The following is a 9,334-nucleotide window of genomic DNA, read 5'->3' on the forward strand; positions in this document are numbered from 1 at the left end:
TGGCACGCTGGCAACTCCACCGAGCAGCAAGTTTATCGAGTCGGGACTGGAAATAATCAAAAATAAGAAGGTAAAATTCATATTTTCTTAAGCGTGTTTTTGTTATCCGTGTAATCAAGCACCGGGAACCCTGTTTTGACCGTCATTTTCCTTTGCATTTTGTAAGCCTGCGTGTACCTGCCATTTTTCCACCTGAGGTAAAATTGAATTGACTTTACCACAGCTTATGACGAGTGACACTAATTTACGATATTTAATGCCATTCTTTTTAATTCCTCAGACGTCTAAAGCTCAAAAGGCTGATGTCAGAAACGATGTAACGTTAGGACATAAATTGTAATCTGTTCTGAGACCAGATTTATGCAGACCGCGCTATCGTTGTCTGCAGCCTGTGTAGTGCTAGAATGCTAGTTCCCATTACATTTTAAATACGTTAATGTGTTCTTCAAGAACTTTGTTTTTTTTACTGACAATGTACATCATATAACACGGATTTGTTTTGTTTGCGTGATATTTCTGGTTCGTGTAGTGCTAATTATAAATGAAAAGACTTTGAGGGTTCTCAGCGTAACGTTACCAGAGAGTGATTGACAGCACGACGTGAAAATGTCCCACCACTTATAACAATGTATGAAAATATGGGTGCATTACTAAAAAGCACAAATCTCAGGAAATGACCAAATTTCTCCAGGATTTAAAACCCAATCGGACCCCATGGGGGTTAAATGATTGATCTGCACATAGATGCAGCATCTTTGCCTTTATTATGCAGACTACACATAACAGATTGTTCATAAGAGTATATAGTATATACTGTACTTGTCAACTAATAATTCTGTTATTGTGAGGTGATGCATTTTTGAATTGTTTGACATTAAATTGATAGCATGTAGAGTCAGGGCCGTATTAAGACCTCCATGGGCCCCGGGGCTATGAATTACCACAGGCCCCCCATAGAACGTGGAACGCATCTCTGCGCTTAAAAATGCGAATTCAGCGCTCAGGAATGTCTTTTAAAGGCACAAAGCAGAACGTGAGGGTCTCGAGACGCGCTATTTATAACTAAACAGTTGCTGTACAAACTACATGGCAAGAAATAATAATTAACGACTTACACAAAGAGATCAACATGAGTCATGACAAAAACCTTCAAGCATTCAAAATAACGGCTGTCAATTCTATAATATTCCAATAAAAAAATCAGTTTATCTTAAAAACTTTTTTTCCTGCTTTTGATGTAGGAAAAGTGCTTGATAATGTCGCTGAAATCCAGGCTTTAATTTTTGAATGACCTGCACATAAACCTATGGGATGATTGGCGCGCTAAGGCTGTCCGCATCCACCAATCATCTCCACTCTTTTCGTAGTTTTGGATGCTCCTGGAGCTAGCATTTTTTTTCAAACGATCTACTGCACCGCTGGCTGTGCCGCCGCGCGTCACAACTCAAGAGACGTAGATAATTATTTTAAATATGTAATTTAAAAATATATATTTGTGTAAAGGCCGGGCCCCCTTGCAGTGACGGGCCCTGGTCTTATGCCCCGGTAAGCCCTTGCGTTAATGCGGCCCTGTGTAGAGTACTCATTTGTGCTGTTAACTATGTGATGCTGGACATATCAAATAACTGTATTTGTGTTCTTCTGTTACAGGTGGGGACTGAAACCACTGGAGCACGAGACGGGTGGACAAAGAGCCCTTAACTCAGTCTGGCACAAAACATCAGACTGTCAGCAGTTTAAGCGTTCAAAATATTTTTTGTTCAGTTGAGTTTAAAGTACCCTTTCTAATCTGAAATCTATCAAACTATTTTTAATGAATTTAACATTGAAGACTGTTTTTAAGGTTGAGTTAAATATTCTGTGTTAAGGATCAGAAAATTATAATAAATTTGATTTTGAACATCCATGTGTTTTTCATTTTTAGAATGCACCTATTATGTTTATGATGTACAGGCAAATATAAAGTAGTAGATTATTAATTTTGAAGACTAACATCTAAGAAAGCAACATCCAAATGCTGCAGTTATCATTTAATCAGTAAAAATTGCATTGTATTTGGTAGAGCATAAGAATGGAAAAGGTCAATTACAATTTAGCAATAACAAAAATTGTACTGTCCAGGTAGGAAACCTCAAAAAACATAATCTAGAACCACTCAAGTATACACTATGCAGGGCTCCTCCATTAAACATACAGGGCCTTGGTTTAATCCACATGGGCTTTATAATGTGGGACCAGTATGGGGCTTATGCATGTTGCCCACTTGGGTCCCACATGGGCCCCACTCAGATTCTACGTAGGATTCAGATGGGCTAATTCACATAGGGCCGACATGTAACCCGTGGACAAACCCACTTGGGGCCCATGCCTCAAGCCCATATGGGGCCTATATTGGCCCCACAAAAAAATGTTGGCTGGGCTATTCCATTGCTGACGTTTCCAGTCAACTCGACAGCGCAATTTGGGAAGTGTCTGTCTTGCCTGCGCTGTTTTCACTCCTCCCCTCTCTACAGGCGCCTACTCTTGTCTTCTTTTCAGGCGAGGCGAGGTGCATCTCAAACAAGCCTATTGTAGCATGTGGGATAGCTCGAGACAGGTCCAGATCACGTTGCACACCTTAACGAGCTTCGGCGACTGAAACGAGCACCGATTTGGTCGCGATCCAGAGGTTTTGTCGCAGACCTTGGAAATCTGTCCACGACAGCAAAATCCAGCCAAAAGTCACGTAGTGTGAGCTTGCCATTAGCGAGCATGCGCAATTTAAATCCACGAGACCGCAAGTCCACATGAAATGCGCCATTTGGGACAGGGCCACATGTTCCAGGTGCCAAAAGGTAAAAACTTTATTGCTCGAGCCAACAAAGTGAGACGCCCAGAGGATCGTCTGACAAATTCACATCTGACTCCAAAATACAAAATTTGCAAGGGGTTTACATCATCTTTTACAAATCAGGTTTTAGTCATGATGTCACCTTATTTTATTAACCAATCCTTCTCTTGTCCACCACCATTATGTCATGGTCGTCGTCTTTAACTGTGGCCATACTTGTGGCCTTGCTCATTGTGCTGTATCAGCATACAAGATTGTAGTCATAGTAAAGGGGCCGGAAACTGCCTATATTTGGTCATACTGTAAGGGTGAGGCCGGAAAATGCCCAGATTTGGTCATGGTAATGGGGCTAGAAAGTGCCTAGATTTCATAAACACTACCAAACATAAAAAACAACTATACATGGTGCTTTTATGAATCAATTTACAAATGTGTTTAAAACGAAGAGCAATACATAGTGAATAATGATTAAAAACAAAGAAATTCCTCCATAAGAGCAGCTCAAACTACGGTATTTTTGCTGTTTTGTTTTACGTTTTGTTGAGTTAATTTTTATATTTAGCTATAGACACAAGTAGACATGTGCCCGGTTAACCGCGGTTACCACCAAATCCTGCTGAAACCGAGGTGGCTGCAATAATGCAAGGTATCGTTTATTTTAATGATGCGTAGCTTGTCCGTGAAGCACGGCTTTGGGATCAGTAGAAATACTGCTCGATCTAAAAGCAGTGCGAGTTTGAGTCGCTTATAACGTGCATTTAAAAAGCAACACCCGTCAAACATGATCATTATAAATATACTTTATTATCATAAAAATACCCGAGGAGGGTTGAGGATCGGTGATAAAAACATGTCCTTAGGCATTTCCTACTACTACGTGTGTTATGGTCTTCTTCTGCAGTGCTTATTTGGAGTTTCTGCACGAGAGCACCCTCTGGCTTTCGGATGCAGCAGCATTTTACCGTACTTCACTCACAAGTTGTGCATAAATCACGTGATATATATTTTCGGTTAACCAGGCATATGTCTAGACACAACACTAGCCAGCAGCATTAGCTTCCTAGTTCCTGTGTTTACGCACTCATATTGTGATTAAAGCCTTGCATTTTACAATATTAAGCCCTAAAGGTCAAAATAGTCAACAATCTTAATTACAACAAGAAACAATATCATGTTATTTCAGCCATACTCATGTCTAGAAAGAAATGTTACCTGTCCCACCTTCTGTGCAATAAAGTCTAGGTTTGATTACAGTCGCTGCTTCTGTCTAAACCAACAGAAACTTAATGGTTCCTACAATAATGTGTAGAATTAGCAACAAAAATAATCTGCTATATCTACTCAATAAAATTGCAGTCAAAAGAGCAGGAAAGCATCTCATTTTTTTTATGGTGTAGACTTCAAAAACTACTGTTAAACAAACAGGATACTTTGAAACAGACTTTAACAGGATTGATGCATAAATACGATATAATCTTTGTAAACACAGCGTGTTAACAAAAAACTGGACTGATACATACATTTGTAAAACGTGTAAACTTTAAAAACTGTACTGCTACACAAATACAACCAATTTGTAAAAAGTGTGGACTTCAAAAAACTAGACTATTACACAAATATTGTGTTGTAAAAACAATGTTGACTTCACTAACTAGACTGTTACAGTACATAAATACAATCTATTAGCTGTTAGCACAGTGTAGACTTCAAAAACTGTTAGTAAAACAGCAATTTAGACTTGAGCTACTGTACTCTTTTTGGAAACTTTGAAGCATCCAGCTCCAAGAAACGTTTCTGAAACACCTAAAAGGTATACTTTAGATGCCTGGGATACTGGAGATTCAGTGCATAGGTCAATCCAAGGAGGATATAGCATGCCCTGGAAACACCTTTAAGGTCTGACAGAACTTTAACTCCCTCGATAACAATTACAGCATCCTTTGGGCTGTCATCTGTAGAAGATCCCTTCATTACAATTACAGCCATCACACGCTGCTCAATTCCCACCCGTTCTTCATTATCCTGCAACATTAAACAGCAACAAGGTCTTAAAATCTTTCTAATACTTATATAAAAAGTATACAGCTTGTTTATTGAAATAATGCATACATTAAATTCTTTGATGAGGTCTCCTCTATGTTCGCCAAGGTATTCTATATTGGAGAAGTCTTTTTATTCGTTTTACGTTTTATAACAAATACAAAAAAGAAAAGAAAAGAAAAAAAAGCAAGACTTCGAGTTAAGGACATACAAATGTGTACCCATTTAGCAATATTTAAAACAATGTTAACAATAATATTAACATATATTAGAGTAATATTGTTAAAAAATAAGTAAAAAAAGTAATTTTTAAACAACCATATAGGCAGTTTCATTACTGAAGCACACCTCACCTCAAACAGTTAGGAAAGGGCTAACACCTTACTATGCCGACATTACTGATCAGTGTCGACATTAAACTTATCAATATGATCCAAAAATGGTTGCCATATAAGATAAAATTGATAAAGGTTACCCATGAGTCCATACCGAATTCTCTCCATATGCAATATTCCAGTGAGGTAAGTCAACCAGGTATTAAACTGAGGAACAGCATCTGATTTCCAGTGTCTTAAAATTATACTTTTAGCAACAATCATTCCATAAAGTATAGTGCGTTGCACAGAGTCATCATTTTTTAACAGAAAGTCAGAGCATCCAAATAATGCAATCTCTGGTACAAAACCATATGTATAATCAGAAAACCATTTAAATATGTTTGGGGCATGTCCAGAAAAGATGGGTTAGAGAGCCCTCTGCAGATTCGCTTAATAGGACTAGGTGTTATAATCCCACTATTTCAGCACAGTTGAATTGCCCAATAGGACATTTCCCATGCCTTATGCATTACAGGGGGAGCAGTCAAGAAGGAAAGGAGGTCTGAGGTTTCACTGGGTTCGTTGGGTAGGCATCCTCTGTGTTTTGGGGATAAATGAGTAAAGAAATACATAGCATACTTACCTTTCCTTGCTATTATCAGAGGTGGGTAGAGTAGCCAAAATCTTTACTCAAGTAAAAGTACAAGTAACTAGAGAAATTGTTACAAAAGTAAAAGTCACTATTTTAAAAATGACTTCAGTAAAAGTAAAAAAGTATGCAATGAAAAAACTACTCAAGTAGCTAGTTACTTAGTTACTTTGTATCTGATTATATAGGCCTACTACATAAAATTAATATTAACGCCAATATTTTAATATTACATTTTAATATTTTTAATTATCATAAGCAGATATCTTTGCAATATACTAGAGAGAATAAAGAATAGACAAACACAGAAGAGGCAAGCATTTCAGTAAATTTCATCTAGTCCTGATGTCAAGTTTACACAACTTATTTAGAATAACAGACCATGTCAAACTAAAGCATCAACTAAACTCAGAGCATTTCCTAAGATGATCTAGAACATCTGCAGTGCTCTCTTAAATGAAATACACACTTTTGAACAAAGCTCATGTTTTCTCGTGTTGTGTCACGTGTGTGTTGTGAAACGCTCTTACTTGTAAACAAACAGTAAACAGTGAACCACACGCCCATCAACAAGTTTTCTTCCTTCTGTTCTTCAAATGTATATTTCTGCAAGCCCACGTCTCTGTGTCTGACAGGTAACGCGCATGTTGCTGTGTCTGACGAACAGGTCGCGCGGGTGTGCGCATATGGCGGGCATTTATCATTGCTAGCAAATAATATGACACATTTGCAGTTTTGATTGTATAGATATACACTCACCTAAAGGATTATTAGGAACACCATACTAATACGGTGTTTGACCCCCTTTCGCCTTCAGAACTGCCTTAATTCTACGTGGCATTGATTCAACAAGGTGCTGAAAGCATTCTTTAGAAATGTTGGCCCATATTGATAGGATAGCATCTTGCAGTTGATGGAGATTTGTGGGATGCACATCCAGGGCACGAAGCTCCCGTTCCACCACATCCCAAAGATGTTCTATCGGGTTGAGATCTGGTGACTGTGGGGGCCATTCTAGTACAGTGAACTCATTGTCATGTTCAAGAAACCAATTTGAAATGATTCGAGCTTTGTGACATGGTGCATTATCCTGCTGGAAGTAGCCATTAGAGGATGGGTACATGGTGGTCATAAAGGGATGGACATGGTCAGAAACAATGCTCAGGTAGGCCGTGGCATTTAAACGATGCCCAATTGGCACTAAGGGGCCTAAAGTGTGCCAAGAAAACATCCCCCACACCATTACACCACCACCACCAGCCTGCACAGTGGTAACAAGGCATGATGGATCCATGTTCTCATTCTGTTTACGCCAAATTCTGACTCTACCATTTGAATGTCTCAACAGAAATCGAGACTCATCAGACCAGGCAACATTTTTCCAGTCTTCAACTGTCCAATTTTGGTGAGCTCGTGCAAATTGTAGCCTCTTTTTCCTATTTGTAGTGGAGATGAGTGGTACCCGGTGGGGTCTTCTGCTGTTGTAGCCCATCTGCCTCAAGGTTGTGCGTGTTGTGGCTTCACAAATGCTTTGCTGCATACCTCGGTTGTAACGAGTGGTTATTTCAGTCAAAGTTGCTCTTCTATCAGCTTGAATCAGTCGGCCCATTCTCCTCTGACCTCTAGCATCAACAAGGCATTTTCGCCCACAGGACTGCCGCATACTGGATGTTTTTCCCTTTTCACACCATTCTTTGTAAACCCTAGAAATGGTTGTGCGTGAAAATCCCAGTAACTGAGCAGATTGTGAAATACTCAGACCGGCCCGTCTGGCACCAACAACCATGCCACGCTCAAAATTGCTTAAATCACCTTTCTTTCCCATTCTGACATTCAGTTTGGAGTTCAGGAGATTGTCTTGACCAGGACCACACCCCTAAATGCATTGAAGCAACTGCCATGTGATTGGTTGATTAGATAATTGCATTAATGAGAAATTGAACAGGTGTTCCTAATAATCCTTTAGGTGAGTGTAGATTAATATCCACTTCATCCAATGCTCTTTGTGTTCTGCGTGTTCTTAATTTTCGCGCTACGAGGAGTGAGTAATCCTGCTTCAGATGATTCAGATCGTGCTGCGAACTGAACAAATCATTTGAACTGATTCATTAGCCTATTCAAATGGTTTTGCCCATTGTTCAATTAATGCTTTCAAAAGAATCGACTCAAAAGAATCGATCACTCGGGAATGCCCGTAAAAAGAGATGACATCCTTGAAATAAACAACGCGTTATAATAAGCATATTTTAAAATGAAGGAACGAAGGAACGTCACGCAATGTAAGTTATGTAACGAAGTAAAAGTGCAGATTTTCTATTAGAAATTTACTCAAGTAAGAGTAAAAGTACACACTTTTAATTTTACTTAAAAAGTACATATTTTCCAAAATGTTACTCAAGTAAATGTAACGAAGTAAATGTAGCGCGTTACTACCCACCTCTGGCTATTATCAGAGAGACACCTCACGATGCGACATATCGTCAGTTATGCACCTCAGCCTCATTGGGTGTTTCGGCCCTTTATCAAAAGAGCTGATCTGCCAAGGGAGGCCCACTGCAGGTTGATCAGACCTGGGTGTGTCGCATTGTTACCAGGTCATCTGGCAGCCCATGCTGTATCCATCCGCCTCAACCATTGGCTTCTTCTTTCTGCACCACTGGCCAGTTCTTGATTATCCTATGAGAATTTTGTCAGATATGGTGACCTCTGCATTTCAGTGAGTCCAGTGAGTCCAGTGTCCAGTGAGTCCAGTGAGTAGTGACCTGCACTGCAAGTCGTGAACACACATATACCCGGAGCAGTTATCACTGCAGCGCCAGGGGAGCAAGTGGGGGTAAGTTGCCTTGCTCAAGGGCACCTCAGTCGTTACCCACCGGCATTGAGAATCGAACCGGCAACCTTCTGGTCACCAGTCAAACTCTCTAACCATTAGGCCACAACTGCCACTGTGCCAACCCGTTGGCTAAGGCTGTTATAGCCCCACTGGCACCGTTAATGCATGCTCAGTGCCCCCGGTTTTGTATGGTTTAACATTCCAACACACATCACCATTTTTACGTGGTCATTTGGCAGCCCATATTGTGTCCTTCCGTTTCAACCACAGCCAGTGGCTGCTTCTCTCAGCAACAGTGGCAAGTTCTTTGACTACCGTCTGTTCGGCCTGTCCTTCCTTAAGTAGTGGAATTGGAAACAAAGCCCCCTGCAGCCCATTTCCCCCGGGAACACTTTCGCTGTCCATCCCCGATCTTCAGCCTCTGCTGCCAAGTTGGCATACCGGAGATTCTTTCTTTCAAATGCTTCATTAATGGCCTCTTCCCAAGGTACAGTCAACTCAACTATGAGGGCTGTCCTACTGGAGCTGGACCACAGAACCATGTCCGGCTGCAGGTTGGTCGCTGCGATTTCCAAGAGGAAAGTAAGTCTGTGGTAAATCAACTCGCATTTCCCAATCCCTGGCTATACTCAGCAAACCTGAATATGGGGATAAGGGCTTGGCCT

This window comes from Triplophysa rosa, unplaced genomic scaffold (assembly GCF_024868665.1).
Source record: "Triplophysa rosa unplaced genomic scaffold, Trosa_1v2 scaffold160_ERROPOS316587, whole genome shotgun sequence".
Classification (NCBI taxonomy): Eukaryota; Metazoa; Chordata; class Actinopteri; order Cypriniformes; family Nemacheilidae; genus Triplophysa; species Triplophysa rosa.